The following is a 19905-nucleotide window of genomic DNA, read 5'->3' as shown; positions in this document are numbered from 1 at the left end:
ATCCCGGAACAGTCAAAACAAAAAAAATATTCCGAACCCAATTTATCAAAAAAACCATTCGAAATAGACAGTTGCCAAATATGCAAAAAACAACATTCCATTCGTGAATGCCATAAATTCCTAGCCATGAGTGTCGAAACCCGTATATCTCTAATCAAAAAGTACGGATATTGTTATAACTGTTTAGCAATATCGCATAGATTCAGAGACTGCAAAAGCAAATACTCTTGCAGAAAATGTAATAAAAAACATAATACCCTACTCCATAGAGACTCAACAAGTCGAACCCAATCCCCCCCGGAGGGATTAAGAGTCTTAAGTTCAACTCCTGATACCAACACAGATACCTCCACACCCACGCAAACCCCACAACTAAATCCGCAAACCTATACCAACATTATACAGTCCACTCTACCGACAACCCAAGACCCATTCAACCCAAATAGGAAGCAGATTTTATTAGGAACTGCCATGGTTCAGATAGAGCATAATGGCCAAAGATTCACTGCAAGGGCACTCATCGATTCGGGATCCGAAGCTACGTTTATATCCAAAAAACTACAGCAGAATCTCGATATACCCACACACTCCATGTCAGCCCAAGTAACTGGGTTAAATAACTCAGTTTCAGCAACACCAACAAAAATGTGCGGAATTACCCTATACTCACCGTTGAATACACATTTTAGAATATCGACACAAGCATTTATTGTAAACAACCTCACGGATAATTTACCCTCATACCCACTTGACCCTAAGTTGTGCCTTGAAAAGCTCGGTTTCATATTAGCAGATCGCCAATTCCACAAACCCAGACCCGTGGACATATTGATCGGTAGTGATCTATACCCAAAACTTATTCTAGGAGGAGTCAAACGAAATATTTTAGGTTCACTCTTAGCCCAAGAGACAGAGTTTGGGTGGATTTTGACTGACCCTGTACCCAGATTGTCTCAGTCACCAAACTTGGTCTCTTTTTACAATAAAATGAGCCCGGATAACCTACTTACTCGTTTTTGGGAGGTAGAGGAAGTTCCCAAAAAGCCCCTAGCCTCCCCATCAGACGTACTTTGCGAAGAAAGATATCAAAAAACTACACGTCGAAACCCCAACGGACGCTATATAGTAACTCTACCCTTTAAGAACCCCGAAAACGTCGAAATTGGAGAGTCAAGACACATAGCGCTAGCTCAATACCTCAGAAATGAAAGGTCTTTACTTAAAAGGCCCGAAGTTAAGGCGGAATATGATAAAGCAATTACCGAATACCTGGAACTTGGCCACATGAAGAAAGTTGAATATAAGCCCGCGGATAAAACCACCTCATATTATTTACCACATCACGCGGTCATTAAACCCGACCGCATAACAACAAAATTACGAGTGGTATTTAATGCATCAAGCCCAACATCTAATCGAAAGAGCCTCAATGACACTTTATATGTTGGACCCACTCTTCAAATGGACTTAGTCCTTCTAATTTTAAAATGGAGACTCTTTCGATTTGTTTTTAACGCGGATATTCAAAAAATGTATCGACAGATACTTGTCGACCCGCAGCACACCCCTTTTCAAAGAATACTCTTCAGAAAATCTGTCGAAGACCCAATAGAAGACTTTGAACTCCAAACAGTTACGTTCGGTATAAATTGCGCGCCATATTTAGCTATTCGTACCCTATTAAAGCTAGCCGATGACGTCCAAGATACACACCCTATAGCATCGAATATTCTTCGTAACGAAATGTACGTAGACGATGTCTTAACAGGAACCCATGACCTATCAACTGCTAAAAGAGCAAAAAATGAACTAATTTCTGCTTTGGAATCCGCTGGATTTGCTTTACGCAAATGGACCTCAAATGACCCAGAAATATTAGCAGAACTTCCTCAGGAACATAAATTAAACATGGAATTATTGAATTTGCCCGAGTTCGACAATACTAAAACCCTAGGCATACGATGGAACTCCAAAAAAGATTCATTTTTCTTTCTCGTCAACCCAATCGAGAATAAACCCACCTACACCAAACGCGAGGTTTTATCAGCTATTGCCAAATTATTTGACCCAGCCGGTTGGCTCAGTCCAGTAATAATAACGGCAAAAATTATTATGCAGCAAGTATGGCTTGATAAAACCGACTGGGATGAAAGTCTTAAGCCACTCACGCTTCATCGATGGCTTAATTTCGTTAAAGACCACGAAACGGCAAACAATATTCAAATACCCAGATGGACCCATTTCTCACCATTAGCAACCATCGAATTTCATGGATTTTCTGATGCTTCCGAGAAAGCTTATGCCGCAACCCTTTATATTCGAGTCACCATCGAAACCGAAGTATGGATCACCCTCTTAGTATCGAAAACGAGAGTTGCCCCAATTAAAAGCATATTGTTGCCAAGGTTAGAACTCTGTGGAGCCGTTCTATTAGCTAATCTTGTCGACACTACCCTATCCCAATTAAGCTTAAAGCAATATCAAAGCTATTTTTGGACGGACTCAACTATAGTTTTATCGTGGTTAAACAAACCACCATGTTCTTGGAGTACATTCGTGTCTCACCGAGTTACCGCGGTCATGGAAAAGGTTGGAGTCAACAACTGGCGCCACGTCGAAAGCCATGACAATCCCGCAGATTTGGCAAGTCGAGGATGTACACCCACGGAACTTTTGAATTCCAAACTTTGGTGGCACGGGCCCAATTGGTTAAGATTCGGACAAGAACAATGGCCAAAAATTCAAAAACCCTATAACACGACGATTGAAATCAAACCCGTAAAGACTTTCGCAATAACGACCCATGAGGATATCCTAGAAAGATTCTCCTCACTACCCAAAGCCATTCGTATAGTTGCGTATTTATTTAGGTTCTACTCAAATGCCTCACCCAGGAGACGTGAATGTCAATATTCAAGCCAAGAAATAACTCCAAACGAATTCAAAGCGACGCGAATAAAACTAATTATTTTGACCCAAAAAAATTATTTCCCACAAGAATATGATGCCTTGACCCGAAAGAGCCAGATACCCAAGAAAAGTTCATTATTGACCCTCAACCCGTCAATGGACCCGAATAGAATAATGCGAGTTGACGGACGATTAAGCAATTCTGCAGCACTATCATATAACGAGCGACACCCAATCTTACTACCCTATAGCAGCCAATTAGCAAAGCTTTTAACCCAATTTACCCATTCAATAACCCTACACGGCGGCAATCAATTGGTTTTGAGACTCATGCGAACAGAGTTTTGGATACCAAAATTAAGGATCCTCATAAAATCGATGATCCACAACTGCAAAACTTGTATATTATACAAGAAGACACAACACACACAAATAATGGCGGCACTCCCAACTGAGAGGACAACCTTAACCCGTCCATTTGCAGCCACAGGAATTGATTTCGCTGGACCCTATGATATAAAAAATTACACTCAAAGAGCATGCCTAATAACCAAAGGTTATATCTGTATATTCGTTTGTTTCGCAACCAAGGCCATACATCTTGAACCCGTCAGCAATCTTACGACGCAAGCCTTTATGGCAGCATTTGCACGTTTTTTTTTCAGGCGTGGATGTCCCTCCGATCTCTATTCTGACAACGGAACAAACTTTGTGGGAGCTTCCCAACTATTGGTCAAAGATCGACGAGAATTTCTCAAAACCCTACAAACCCAAGTAACAGCTAACTATGGGCATCAAAACATCAATTGGCACTTCAACCCCCCAGGAGCTCCGCATATGGGCGGACTATGGGAGGCAGGAGTAAAAAGTTTCAAAACTCATTTAAAAAAGATATCACAAGCCCAAAAATTTACCTTCGAGGAACTAAGTACCCTATTAACCCGCATAGAAGGTTGCTTGAATTCTCGCCCATTAAGCCCTTCAAATGACGACCCAACAAACTTAGAACCCTTAACCCCAGGACACTTTTTGATTGGTACCCCAATATTAACACCCGCCGAACCCAATTTAGAAGATACTAACCTAAGTATTATAAACAGATGGATAAAACTAAAAGCACTCCATCAACATTTCTCCAAAAGATGGAAAGAAGAATATCTGAAGGAACTCCACAAGCGATATAAGTGGAAATATCCTCAACGTAACGTGGAAGTTGGTGATTTAGTTGTCGTCAGAAACGAAAATCTACCCCCAAACGAGTGGAAACTAGGCCGAATAAAAAAGGCATACTGCGGTTCAGATAACAGAACCCGAGTAGTAGACATTCGTACCGCTCAAGGCACAATAACCCGTCCCATAACAAAACTTGTAATACTACCTATTAATTAAAAGTAAATTTTTTATAGGATCATGGCCCCCCTAACCCCAAAAAGGAAAACCATTTCAACGGTCAGGACCACTCGCCGAAGCAGCCCAACAATGAGCATCCGCTCCCTCAGTACGACCCGCAGCTTGTCACCACTCTCGGATGAAAAAGCTTTAAGAGCTTTAGCAATCCGATCTCGCCGGTTTCGTACAACTCTTTCACCCATACAAGAAGAGGGAAATAGCGACATACCCACGGCACTCATCCGCATCAAACAAGCGGACAAATGGCATAAAGTCAGGGCCCTCATCAACCCGGTCCAAAAAATAACCACCATCGGCTCTGACTTATATTAATAAAAAAGTTGAGACTGCCGATAACATACCTCAACGAACATCGGATTTGCCATCTCAAAATCGGATCACTAACTGATGATCAATTGCGACTCGAAACACACGCCTTGATATCAAAGGATCTACCCACACGACCCTATGAGCAGGACATAAGCGACGAGATTCGAAAACGTTTCGATCACTTAGTCCTAGCTGACCCATCGTTCACGAAGGCAAACAACGTAATGCTCGAACTTGGAGCCGTCCTATATCCAAAAATTATAAGGTCCGGCATATTTCACCCCGATAATGGCACAGTCGTCGCCCAAAACACCACATTAGGATGGATTTTAACCGGAGTTTTAAACTAGACCCTAAGTATAACTCATTATTTAAAACAATTTCTCAATATCATGAGAGGTATTTTCCACCCAATTAACCAATTTTTATTCGCAGACACTGCAAGGCGGCCGGGATGTTTATTCCAAACAAACACATCCCTGCATTGTCCTCTTAAATTCCGAAAGGCGAAAGAAGGACAAAGCAGGAATGAACAACAGCACCAACATCCATATAAAACTTTCAGTTTTTTAACTAACAGCATATGAAGAACAAGGTAGACCACCCGAAGGAGATAAAATTCCAGCTATACCGCCAAGAAGGAAATAAAAATCCAATCACTAATTAAACAGGTCATTATACATATTATTTTAAATATAATTACTACTCAAACACACACACATGTATATACCATATAAACCCAATTTATAATAAATTGAATTATAACGAATTAAACACACCCTATTTTTCATTTATACGGAATCGGCCACATATCGTCGATATACCCCGACATTTTGGTCCTTCGAGCCGGATATACACAGTGAAAAATATACCCTCAGTATTCAACAAACAACAAGTTCAACAGATATTAATCTACAAAGAAACATAAGCAGAAGCTGCAAAGACATCAACCATAAAAACCCATCAACAACAAAAAAAAAAAAAAAAAACTGTAAGTACGACCCAAATAATTTCAAATATTTTTTCATAAGTGCAAATCACAATTTTGCAAAGTAAAATTAAAAAATTTTTGATTAAGCTAGCTTGAATCGCTAGTTATTTTGCTATATTCTGCTTTGCACTTTTATATATACCCATATATATATATATATATAATACATACCCGAAACAGTATAATATACAGTATAATATACCCAGTATAATATACATACCTACCCGAAACAGTGCAGTGTAACACCAGTTGCTCTGTCGACAGCGATTATTGCTTATATTTTTTACATTTTAGTCAAATATACACACCCACACGTATATAAAAACAAAGCAACCCATTCCACCTAACAATTTGTTGGTATCAATATCAACGGTTAACCCAACCAGTACTCACAAACTAAAATTACCCAGTAGGAAATCGAAAACGCTACCCAGTAGGAAATCGAAAAAACGACCCGGTAGGAAAAAATTGAAAACCCCCCTGTAGGAAAAAATTTGAAACGCATTCTCAGTTGCCTTTAGTGAATAAAATTTTGTAATAATATACATAAAAGTACGAAAATTCATTTGAGCTTTATCTTCAAAATAATAATCGAACTCACTCCCTTCATTACATTCGGTTGTAAAGCCACACTCTTTTAAATAAAATGGAAGACTTTAGGATAACAACTTCTGATTTGATTGAATTCGTGGATGATCATTTCCAGACCCTACCTGAAAATGAGTCAGTATACACTTTAGAAATCAAAAGAGTTGAACTCGATTCTCTTTATAATAAATTGAAGAAAGCATATGATGTTTTTCGCAGAGCCCCTAATAGTGCCGACGATTTAAACAAAATAAAAGATTCATATAAAAAATGCTATCAAATGTATCTAAACTGCTTAGCTTCAATAAATAAGGATGTGGACATTCTAAAGAACCCGAAACATACCCAAGAAATTAAAGAGAGACCTTCAGAGGTCCCTATAATGGATTTCGCACCCACAGTTCATCTACCCCCATGCGACACGGACATCTTTTACGGAGATTATGTGACATGGCCTACATTTAGAGACATGTTCACAGCCCTTTATATCCATAATCCAAGGATAAGCAATGTGGAAAGGCTCTTCCACTTGAACCAAAAGACCCGGGGCGAAGCACGAGAAGCAATTAGAAGTGCACCCTTAACGAATGATGGTTTCATACAAGCATGGAAAAATTTAACCGACCAATATGAAAACAAACGAATGCAGGTGAATACCCAACTAAAAACTCTTTTTAATCTGCCTTAAGTAACACAAGAAACAGGCAACTCCATTAAAACCCTACAAAGAACGGTAAACAGTTCTTTAACAAATTTGACAAACCTAGGGATAGACACATTCAGCTGGGACTCGATTCTAATATACCTTTGTAGTTCAAAACTACCTAAGGAAACCCTAGAAGCATTTGAATACACCCTCGAAGATAACTCCACAATACCCTCATGGGAAACTTTTGATAGTTTTTTGACCCATAAATATAAAACTTTGGAATCAGTAGGGAATTTTAAAACTTCAGTTTCAAAAAGTCACCCAGCCCAACCCACCATAACAAAAAAAGATTATGAAAAACGATACAACACTTTTCACGTCAACGTATCTAATAACCCCATCCCGGAACAGTCAAAACAAAAAAAATATTCCGAACCCAATTTATCAAAAAAACCATTCGAAATAGACAGTTGCCAAATATGCAAAAAACAACATTCCATTCGTGAATGCCATAAATTCCTAGCCATGAGTGTCGAAACCCGTATATCTCTAATCAAAAAGTACGGATATTGTTATAACTGTTTAGCAATGTCGCATAGATTCAGAGACTGCAAAAGCAAATACTCTTGCAGAAAATGTAATAAAAAACATAATACCCTACTCCATAGAGACTCAACAAGTCGAACCCAATCCCCCCCGGAGGGATTAAGAGTCTTAAGTTCAACTCCTGATACCAACACAGATACCTCCACACCCACGCAAACCCCACAACTAAATCCGCAAACCTATACCAACATTATACAGTCCACTCTACCGACAACCCAAGACCCATTCAACCCAAATAGGAAGCAGATTTTATTAGGAACTGCCATGGTTCAGATAGAGCATAATGGCCAAAGATTCATATACCAACATTATACAGTCCACTCTACCGACAACCCAAGACCCATTCAACCCAAATAGGAAGCAGATTTTATTAGGAACTGCCATGGTTCAGATAGAGCATAATGGCCAAAGATTCACTGCAAGGGCACTCATCGATTCGGGATCCGAAGCTACGTTTATATCCAAAAAACTACAGCAGAATCTCGATATACCCACACACTCCATGTCAGCCCAAGTAACTGGGTTAAATAACTCAGTTTCAGCAACACCAACAAAAATGTGCGGAATTACCCTATACTCACCGTTGAATACACATTTTAGAATATCGACACAAGCATTTATTGTAAACAACCTCACGGATAATTTACCCTCATACCCACTTGACCCTAAGTTGTGCCTTGAAAAGCTCGGTTTCATATTAGCAGATCGCCAATTCCACAAACCCAGACCCGTGGACATATTGATCGGTAGTGATCTATACCCAAAACTTATTCTAGGAGGAGTCAAACGAAATATTTTAGGTTCACTCTTAGCCCAAGAGACAGAGTTTGGGTGGATTTTGACTGACCCTGTACCCAGATTGTCTCAGTCACCAAACTTGGTCTCTTTTTACAATAAAATGAGCCCGGATAACCTACTTACTCGTTTTTGGGAGGTAGAGGAAGTTCCCAAAAAGCCCCTAGCCTCCCCATCAGACGTACTTTGCGAAGAAAGATATCAAAAAACTACACGTCGAAACCCCAACGGACGCTATATAGTAACTCTACCCTTTAAGAACCCCGAAAACGTCGAAATTGGAGAGTCAAGACACATAGCGCTAGCTCAATACCTCAGAAATGAAAGGTCTTTACTTAAAAGGCCCGAAGTTAAGGCGGAATATGATAAAGCAATTACCGAATACCTGGAACTTGGCCACATGAAGAAAGTTGAATATAAGCCCGCGGATAAAACCACCTCATATTATTTACCACATCACGCGGTCATTAAACCCGACCGCATAACAACAAAATTACGAGTGGTATTTAATGCATCAAGCCCAACATCTAATCGAAAGAGCCTCAATGACACTTTATATGTTGGACCCACTCTTCAAATGGACTTAGTCCTTCTAATTTTAAAATGGAGACTCTTTCGATTTGTTTTTAACGCGGATATTCAAAAAATGTATCGACAGATACTTGTCGACCCGCAGCACACCCCTTTTCAAAGAATACTCTTCAGAAAATCTGTCGAAGACCCAATAGAAGACTTTGAACTCCAAACAGTTACGTTCGGTATAAATTGCGCGCCATATTTAGCTATTCGTACCCTATTAAAGCTAGCCGATGACGTCCAAGATACACACCCTATAGCATCGAATATTCTTCGTAACGAAATGTACGTAGACGATGTCTTAACAGGAACCCATGACCTATCAACTGCTAAAAGAGCAAAAAATGAACTAATTTCTGCTTTGGAATCCGCTGGATTTGCTTTACGCAAATGGACCTCAAATGACCCAGAAATATTAGCAGAACTTCCTCAGGAACATAAATTAAACATGGAATTATTGAATTTGCCCGAGTTCGACAATACTAAAACCCTAGGCATACGATGGAACTCCAAAAAAGATTCATTTTTCTTTCTCGTCAACCCAATCGAGAATAAACCCACCTACACCAAACGCGAGGTTTTATCAGCTATTGCCAAATTATTTGACCCAGCCGGTTGGCTCAGTCCAGTAATAATAACGGCAAAAATTATTATGCAGCAAGTATGGCTTGATAAAACCGACTGGGATGAAAGTCTTAAGCCACTCACGCTTCATCGATGGCTTAATTTCGTTAAAGACCACGAAACGGCAAACAATATTCAAATACCCAGATGGACCCATTTCTCACCATTAGCAACCATCGAATTTCATGAATTTTCTGATGCTTCCGAGAAAGCTTATGCCGCAACCCTTTATATTCGAGTCACCATCGAAACCGAAGTATGGATCACCCTCTTAGTATCGAAAACGAGAGTTGCCCCAATTAAAAGCATATTGTTGCCAAGGTTAGAACTCTGTGGAGCCGTTCTATTAGCTAATCTTGTCGACACTACCCTATCCCAATTAAGCTTAAAGCAATATCAAAGCTATTTTTGGACGGACTCAACTATAGTTTTATCGTGGTTAAACAAACCACCATGTTCTTGGAGTACATTCGTGTCTCACCGAGTTACCGCGGTCATGGAAAAGGTTGGAGTCAACAACTGGCGCCACGTCGAAAGCCATGACTATCCCGCAGATTTGGCAAGTCGAGGATGTACACCCACGGAACTTTTGAATTCCAAACTTTGGTGGCACGGGCCCAATTGGTTAAGATTCGGACAAGAACAATGGCCAAAAATTCAAAAACCCTATAACACGACGATTGAAATCAAACCCGTAAAGACTTTCGCAATAACGACCCATGAGGATATCCTAGAAAGATTCTCCTCACTACCCAAAGCCATTCGTATAGTTGCGTATTTATTTAGGTTCTACTCAAATGCCTCACCCAGGAGACGTGAATGTCAATATTCAAGCCAAGAAATAACTCCAAACGAATTCAAAGCGACGCGAATAAAACTAATTATTTTGACCCAAAAAAATTATTTCCCACAAGAATATGATGCCTTGACCCGAAAGAGCCAGATACCCAAGAAAAGTTCATTATTGACCCTCAACCCGTCAATGGACCCGAATAGAATAATGCGAGTTGACGGACGATTAAGCAATTCTGCAGCACTATCATATAACGAGCGACACCCAATCTTACTACCCTATAGCAGCCAATTAGCAAAGCTATTAACCCAATTTACCCATTCAATAACCCTACACGGCGGCAATCAATTGGTTTTGAGACTCATGCGAACAGAGTTTTGGATACCAAAATTAAGGATCCTCATAAAATCGATGATCCACAACTGCAAAACTTGTATATTATACAAGAAGACACAACACACACAAATAATGGCGGCACTCCCAACTGAGAGGACAACCTTAACCCGTCCATTTGCAGCCACAGGAATTGATTTCGCTGGACCCTATGATATAAAAAATTACACTCAAAGAGCATGCCTAATAACCAAAGGTTATATCTGTATATTCGTTTGTTTCGCAACCAAGGCCATACATCTTGAACCCGTCAGCAATCTTACGACGCAAGCCTTTATGGCAGCATTTGCACGTTTTTTTTTCAGGCGTGGATGTCCCTCCGATCTCTATTCTGACAACGGAACAAACTTTGTGGGAGCTTCCCAACTATTGGTCAAAGATCGACGAGAATTTCTCAAAACCCTACAAACCCAAGTAACAGCTAACTATGGGCATCAAAACATCAATTGGCACTTCAACCCCCCAGGAGCTCCGCATATGGGCGGACTATGGGAGGCAGGAGTAAAAAGTTTCAAAACTCATTTAAAAAAGATATCACAAGCCCAAAAATTTACCTTCGAGGAACTAAGTACCATATTAACCCGCATAGAAGGTTGCTTGAATTCTCGCCCATTAAGCCCTTCAAATGACGACCCAACAAACTTAGAACCCTTAACCCCAGGACACTTTTTGATTGGTACCCCAATATTAACACCCGCCGAACCCAATTTAGAAGATACTAACCTAAGTATTATAAACAGATGGATAAAACTAAAAGCACTCCATCAACATTTCTCCAAAAGATGGAAAGAAGAATATCTGAAGGAACTCCACAAGCGATATAAGTGGAAATATCCTCAACTTAACGTGGAAGTTGGTGATTTAGTTGTCGTCAGAAACGAAAATCTACCCCCAAACGAGTGGAAACTAGGCCGAATAAAAAAGGCATACTGCGGTTCAGATAACAGAACCCGAGTAGTAGACATTCGTACCGCTCAAGGCACAATAACCCGTCCCATAACAAAACTTGTAATACTACCTATTAATTAAAAGTAAATTTTTTATAGGATCATGGCCCCCCTAACCCCAAAAAGGAAAACCATTTCAACGGTCAGGACCACTCGCCGAAGCAGCCCAACAATGAGCATCCGCTCCCTCAGTACGACCCGCAGCTTGTCACCACTCTCGGATGAAAAAGCTTTAAGAGCTTTAGCAATCCGATCTCGCCGGTTTCGTACAACTCTTTCACCCATACAAGAAGAGGCAAATAGCGACATACCCACGGCACTCATCCGCATCAAACAAGCGAACAAATGGCATAAAGTCAGGGCCCTCATCAACCCGGTCCAAAAAATAACCACCATCGGCTCTGACTTAATAAAAAAGTTGAGACTGCCGATAACATACCTCAACGAACATCGGATTTGCCATCTCAAAATCGGATCACTAACTGATGATCAATTGCGACTCGAAACACACGCCTTGATATCAAAGGATCTACCCACACGACCCTATGAGCAGGACATAAGCGACGAGATTCGAAAACGTTTCGATCACTTAGTCCTAGCTGACCCATCGTTCACGAAGGCAAACAACGTAATGCTCGAACTTGGAGCCGACCTATATCCAAAAATTATAAGGTCCGGCATATTTCACCCCGATAATGGCACAGTCGTCGCCCAAAACACCACATTAGGATGGATTTTAACCGGAGTTTTAAACTAGACCCTAAGTATAACTCATTATTTAAAACAATTTCTCAATATCATGAGAGGTATTTTCACCCAATTAACCAATTTTTATTCGCAGACACTGCAAGGCGGCCGGGATGTTTATTCCAAACAAACACATCCCTGCATTGTCCTCTTGAATTCCGAAAGGCGAAAGAAGGACAAAGCAGGAATGAACAACAGCACCAACATCCATATAAAACTTTCAGTTTTTTAACTAACAGCATATGAAGAACAAGGTAGACCACCCGAAGGAGATAAAATTCCAGCTATACCGCCAAGAAGGAAATAAAAATCCAATCACTAATTAAACAGGTCATTATACATATTATTTTAAATATAATTACTACTCAAACACACACACATGTATATACCATATAAACCCAATTTATAATAAATTGAATTATAACGAATTAAACACACCCTATTTTTCATTTATACGGAATCGGCCACATATCGTCGATATACCCCGACACACACAAAAAAAAATGTGTAAAAAAGTGTAGTGCAAGTATTTGTCCCGGGATATTACTTCCTTAAATTGAATAAATATAAATTAAACGAAAATCACAACTTTGCAAGGAAGTGTTGAACATAATAATATTTTCTGAAAGTAGTTGCAAACTTTTTAATTGCTAGTTCCTAGAAGAAGGCTACGAGTTATCTAGGGGAGGGGGCCCAGTTGTGACGCAGCTAAATATTTTTGACATGCGGTAGGAGAATGACATTTTGAGCCCTGCCAATCATGTTCGTTTGACGTTCTGCAGTTTTTGGACAGACACCAACGTTAATAGGCGCATTGTGTACCTACATATTTGTTTTTATTCTGCTTCACTTGAAGTTAGAAATATTTGTGATATCTTTTTAAAAATACTACTATTTCCATGATAAACAAACATGCCCTTAATTTTTCGTTGTAAGGTACAAAAATGCATTTTTTGTAAATACTGAGCTCTGCAAATAGAATACCACTGAAATCTCTTATTTAAAAGATTTTTTTAATACACCCGAACGTGTCACTTTTTCCATTCGTTGCAAATAAACTTTGGGTTAAGTAAACAAAGTCGCATTTACAATTATGCAAAGTTAAAAAAAATCATTGGTAAATACATTGAATTATTCGCCACAACACTTTGGTGACTGCTTTTTTTCCCAATTTATACATTTAAATAATATATAAAATACTTTTCAAAGAAACTGCACTATTTATACGCGCACTCGTACATACGTACATATTTAAATAACTGCGTCAGAATATGTGGCGAGATGTAAAAAAGGATTGCGCTCGAATTTGGTTCGCCACTCTTCCATTTTAAGCCTAGCTTTTCTTTATAGCACAAACTTTAATTTACTCGGATCGAGCTGAGGCACGGCATACGTTTAGATGTTTAGACGAAAGAGTGTGACGTAGCGAGAGTTCCGCGATAACAACGAACAGTGACGTGCCGAGTTGCAACGTTCAATGCGTATTAATTTTGCATGACACGGCTAAGACTTTGAGTTCCAAAAGATTCATTTCGCTCACGGGAGCTCTTTTCACGCTTGCCGATACCGTCTAGCCAAACAAGTATTTGTTCATAATTCGAGTGGATGAGAAGATTGTTAGCAACTACAGCAGCAAAAGCAACAGGGGTATAAACAATGAAGTAGAAGTGACGCCAACACACCGTTACACCACTACACGGAATGGTAACAATATTTTTGTTTATCAACTGAGGTATAAATAAACGCCTACAAATAAACAATATGTATGCATGTGGGTATGTATATGGGGAGAAAATTCCATGTAGCAGACGGCGTTGGCGTTAAGGAAATGCCAAGAGCAGTGCAACTTAGAAGATACAAAGTCACGCGAGCCAAAGCAGCACCAACCAACAGCTGTTCCGTATAAAGCCTCAAGAGCTGGAAATAAATGGTGCACACACAAACACATCTTATAATGCTAATTTGGAGAAACACATATAGAGTTTTTCAGTAAGAGCGCTTCAACTTTTGAACTTTATAGATATGTACAGGGTGAGCCAAATAGCGTTTGCTTTTTGAACCACCTATTTTTTTGAGAATGGTAACACAAATGACATGTCAAATGTGTTCATAATTTACTTAAAGGTTTGACATTTACGAAATGGGACGCTATACGCTTGAACAAAATTGGAAAATATTGAAAACCCATTTCCAAAGTGGTGAGTCTTCTTCTTCTTTTCTGATTTTCACATCAGTGGCTACGTCAATAAGCAAAATTGTTGGATTTGGGGCTCAGAAAATCCACACGTTACTGTAGAGAAGCAAATGCATCCACAACGAGAGACTGTTTGGTGCGGTTTTTGGTCTGGCGGCATCATCGGGCCATTTTTTTTCGAAAATGAGCGAGGAGCCGCGGTTACAGTAAATGGCGAGCGTTACCGTGACATACTCAACGAGTTGTTTACAAAAATTTAAGAGGATGACATGGACGACATTTGGTTTCAACAGGACGGTGCAACTTGCCACACTGCTAAAGTTACACTCGAACTTTTGGCTACCGTTTTTGAAAACCGAATAATCAGCCGAAATTCCGATATCAATTGGCCGCCCCGGAGCTGTGATTTAAGGACAAATGCTATGCGAACCATCCAGAGACGATTGATGCTTTAAAACACGAAATCGAAGTTGCCATTCATGAAATTGGAGCCCAAACAATCGAAAATGTGCTTAAAAATTGGGTTGATCGAATGGCCTACTGTAAAGCCAGTCGTGGCAGTGAACGATATTATTTTTCATTCATAAATGACAATGTTCAATCTTCAAAATAAAAGAAAAAGTTTGAAAAAATATTGTTTAGTTTTTTTTATAGCTGATTCAAAAAGCAAATTTTTCATGGCCCACCCTGTATATGCATATTATACCCATTGACAAAAGAATTCAATGCTGAAAGAAGTAATCGAGTTGGTAATTGGTTGCGGGTCAAGAAGCAGGAAAACTTCGTTTTAAAACCGGTACATAATTTATTCTTATTATTGTCAAAAAATATGGAGATAAAACAAACCGTTAACCCCCATTACAGTCGTTTTTGCCTTTTCATTTCTCGGAGTTACGTATCAATTGAAAGCGGTCGCGAGTGAGGTGATCCAAAAAAAACAAATAATTTCTGCGCATGTTGTGAAGGGAATCGGCTTCAACTCAACCGATTTTGTTCTGATAACTGTTTGAGGGCAATCAAACATTTCAATCCAATTTTGCTGTTTCCGCCCTCCACACTTTCTGATTCGATGCTTGGGATCGGTGTCTTCCAAAATGGCTGGATAGTAAAGTTCAAGATTGGCTAGTTCTTCCAAACATCTTCGTAGATGACGGTAATAATGTTTTTTGGTAAATTTTATTCAAAAAAGGGTATTCAAATTGGCGGTAAACATAAATAAACGGACAAAAACTTTTCGGAGAAGCAGCCCCAAACATGAAGATTTATCTGTGAATATTAGGTTTGTCCAATTCCGTGCCGAATATGCCTTGGCCTATGCAAGTCTTTCTTTAATGTGAGATAATGAGAGAAGTTTGAGGTCTTCTGAACGTAAAAATCCTCGCATCGTGTCTTAGAACAGCTTCAGCTTCACCCAATGATCTTCTGATTTTGCTTTTTAGAGGTATATTTTTTGGACCTCGTTCGATGAAGTCGTTTACGTTTTTAACTTCGATATACCCTTGCACCCATTTCTGTATGAACATCTTCGACTTCTTCAAATATTGTGCTGTAGATTCACGTCACTTTTTACATCTTTAGGGTGTACACAAGGGAACACTGCTTCAAATCGTTTCTCATAAGCGGAACTAATTTTTTAAAAATCAACGTACGCTTTCTACGTTTTCCACAAAAGAATTCATTAGTGGTGAAAAGGATATGACTATATAACAGCATTTCAATTTTTATAACGAAACTTCCGTTAACGGGTTTCCATTCGTCGACTGTAAAATAAATCTAAAATAATAAAAATTCGAAATAAAACTCATTCGGCATATATGTAATGCTGAAAACCGGATTTCTTTGTCGAGTTTTAGTAAAAAGTGATTATGACTTGCTCAAAGCCTCATTTTGATCGCCAGTGATAGTGTCATTCGCGTGTAAATAAAAATTCATACTTCTGAAGAAATCTCTTAAATCATAATTTGAAGGCTGGTGAATAATTTCCTCTACTGAACCCTCATCATCACTTTTTGGGGTTCCCTTTGATTTAGAGAAATATTCACCAAAATCTTTATTCGACTTATGTGGAGATTCATGTTATGGGACAAAAATTTAGCGCAGAGTACTCTCTAAATGCTATTGCCACTCGATTTCGGTCAAGTTATAGAAAATTCTAGTAATGAAAGTCTGGCTGTATACTGCTTTTATAATCACGTAAAGTGGGCATACATTTTTTGGGACGCTCTGTATTAGTTATACGTGTACACATATATATATGTACATGTACCACGCATACATATGCAAATTACATAGGAATAGAAGCACATGGAAATTAGATGTAACGGCGGAAAATAAGGGGAACGGATTTGTCCAGGTGTAGAAGAATCGAATGATGACGAGGGGATGCAGAACAGATTTATAAATACATTTGCAGACACAAGCCAGTGAGTGAGCATGTTTTATAAAGGATCTTTCAATAGTTGCGCTTAGATGTTGTTTTAAAACGAAACATTAACAAATTAGGCCCTTTCAGGTTTCACTATGTTTATTCAAAAGCAGCTCTTAACAATTATAAGAGAAAAAGTCTTCTTCTTCTTAATTGGCGCGATAACCGGTTACGCGATTTTGACCGAGTTTAACAAAACGCGCCAGTCGTTTCTTTCTCGTGCTAACCGGCGCCAATTGGACACACCAAGTGAAGACAAGTCCTTCTCCATCTGATCTTTCCAATGCAGAGGAGGCCTTCCTCTACTACTACCAGCTGGTACCGCATCGAATACTTTCAGAGTCGGAGCGTTTGTCGGACGACATGAGCCAGTCAAGTTGAAGTGGTGATTCACTAAGAATCCAATTAGTGCTTCCGCACCACCACAAGTTTTACGGTTCTTCCTTCACGACTATATGCAGTCGGTGCGATTGAGAAACCTTATAAAGTTGCTTACGTCTATGCCGGCCAGCTCTTCGAGGTTTTCAAAAAGCGGTTGCCAAGGTTTGGCATCCTCGCCTTCAATGGGACAGGGCATCCACAGAGGAAGCGTAAGATTGTTTCATTTTTCTCCACTTGATTCCAACTATGGCAGTATACATATATTGTAAGGGATACCCATTTCGGTTGTCTGCTCTCCTGGATACCAGAAGCCAGTTATCACTGCCGTGAGTCTGCAGGCATCCCTTCGCTTCATATTTGTCAATGTTGACGTTTGTTTGTGGTTGTAGGTAGGCCATAATGGTCTGCTAACTTTGCATGTTGTCTGATCTCTCCATCAACAATTCGCGATTCGTAGATATTTTGAGGAAATTGCATTATTGGGTGCAAAAAAGTCGCAACTCTCCCACTTGATAGGTATCCTTACTGGAGGACGAATTGGAATCATCTCAGCACCTTCTTCCCAGCTGCCCTGCTCTCGTCCGGCAAAGGTTGAGACATCCGGGCTCTTACTTTTCGCTATACCTGCGGATATTTCGGGTTTAAATATTACACATCTGATGAAATTCCTCAGTAGCTTGAAGCGGTTAATACGAACGTAAATCCTCACTGTTGGTTGTCGTCCTCTAGTCCAGAGCCCCTTCTTCCTTTTTTTTCACCTGCCTGGTTCCTTCCCTTCTCTTCCGCCCACCCCTGTATGGTATCACAACAGACAAATTTTGAGTATTTGCCCAAGTGGCCACTCGTAAGGGCAGCCGTATATCCTAGCCTATTCATAGCTGATCCCTCTCTATCAGTTGGTCCGCTTTTTCGATTCCTTCAATGTTGCGATGTCCCGGGACCCAGATTAACGTAACGTTATAGTTTACGCTCAAGGTGGTAAGGCTATTTCTGCTTTGTTCTGTACACCTTGCTGTTGACATATACATACATACATAAAATTCAGCAGAGCGTCACTTTGCATTAATGCGCCATGAAGACCTCTCGAAGAAAAGTTCACACAGCGTTGGATGTGAAATTTAATTTTTATTCGCCAAATTGGTGTTCTTTTTGTATATTCACATTTCATGATGTCAAAAGATATGCAATCATGTTTTCGATAGTATTTAACCATAAACGCATTCACACGATGTACATAAGTATGTGCATAGGTGAATTGGATAGATACCTTAATAAGTATCAGGTGTTTTTTTAGCTGCATGAGAACTACCGATATCAATAACTATGGTTTGACAACTGTACCGACATTTATGCTCAGTAAGTTTTTGCAAGTTATCAGAAATCGTTTAACGCCAGAACAACGCCTCCAAGTTGTGGAAATTTACTTTGAAAAAAAATCTGCTCGCGAAATACATATAATAGAAAGTGGCAGCACCATACGGTCCTTATTTCTTTCGAATTGAGCCGTTACGGTGAATGGCGAGCGCTATCGAGCCTTGCTGACTGAATTTTTGTGTCCATTAATCAACTAAACATCGGCGACATTTGCTTCCAGCAAAACGGCGCGCTTAACAATCGATTTATTGCAAGATTTATTGGAAAAAGTATTAAAAAATTGGACTGATCGAACGGATCATGTAATTTGTAGCCGCGGCGTACATAAGCCGAATGTCATATTCAAAAATTATTTACCAGATTATAATAAAAAAATTCATTCCTACAATATTTCTCTTTTGTATTATCATCAAAAAGTTTTTTCTAATAGGAAGAGCGAAACACCTAACAGAAGTGTACGCGCCAATTATTTATTTGTTTTTTATTATCATTTTAATTTCTCAAGCTCCTAAAATACACCCGATACTTCGTTTTTACGTCATTGTTCCTCTTGTTTGCAAACTCTTTTTACTTATCTTCGGCGGTCGTGAGGAATAAACAACTTTGCCAACTTTAAAACAAGCAAAACTATAACGTGAAAGTCAACAATAGCAACCAACAATCAACCATCAGCTAGCAAACAAACAAATTGTCAACAAAACACATTATCATTATACTCATTATAGTTATTGTTGTTGACTTTGCGGATTTGAGCCTCTGCACTTTCATTTAAGATTCTTTGCGAAGAGGTTTGTTTGCTTATTGCTTTTGTTGCAATTGAGTGGCCATTAATATAGTCTTTATTTTTTCGAGATTGTGTCGCTGTGTACGATGTGTACACTTATATATTATATGTATATGTGTATTTGCAAGGAAAGTCATATACGAAAAACTTACTTAAGCAAATCTGATAAACGGTAGTTAATTAGGAGCCATGTAATGCGTTGTAATCGGATATTGTCGACATATTATGAATGACTACCCGAAAGCGGTTAAGTGATTGATGTGTACGCTTGAACTTAGAATGTGTGTGTACATTAGCTCTTGTATGTGCATGAATATTTAAAACAACTGCGACCAACATATTTACTAGCATTCTGTGCCGAAAATATGAATTTATATTCATACATACAGATGTACTCATACAGACTTGA

General features: G+C 39.3%; 1 protein-coding gene across 3 annotated transcripts in view; it reads right to left on the bottom strand.

Annotated features, from left to right (window-relative positions):
• Nucleotides 1–19905, bottom strand: part of LOC128866398 (rap guanine nucleotide exchange factor 4) — a 132360-nt gene that overhangs the window by 78121 nt on the left and 34334 nt on the right. The window contains exon 1 of one of the 3 annotated variants that reach the window (XM_054107101.1): nt 13586–13695. The exons of the other annotated variants lie outside the window; for them this stretch is intronic. The gene's annotated coding sequence lies outside the window, so the exon portion shown is untranslated. Of the gene's footprint in view, nt 1–13585; nt 13696–19905 lie in introns of those variants that run through there. 3 annotated transcript variants of the gene reach the window in all.

Source organism: Anastrepha ludens, chromosome 6 (assembly GCF_028408465.1).
Source record: "Anastrepha ludens isolate Willacy chromosome 6, idAnaLude1.1, whole genome shotgun sequence".
Taxonomy (NCBI): Eukaryota; Metazoa; Arthropoda; class Insecta; order Diptera; family Tephritidae; genus Anastrepha; species Anastrepha ludens.
Note: the sequence above shows the minus strand (reverse complement) of the source record. Positions and strands in the feature narration are given on the sequence as shown.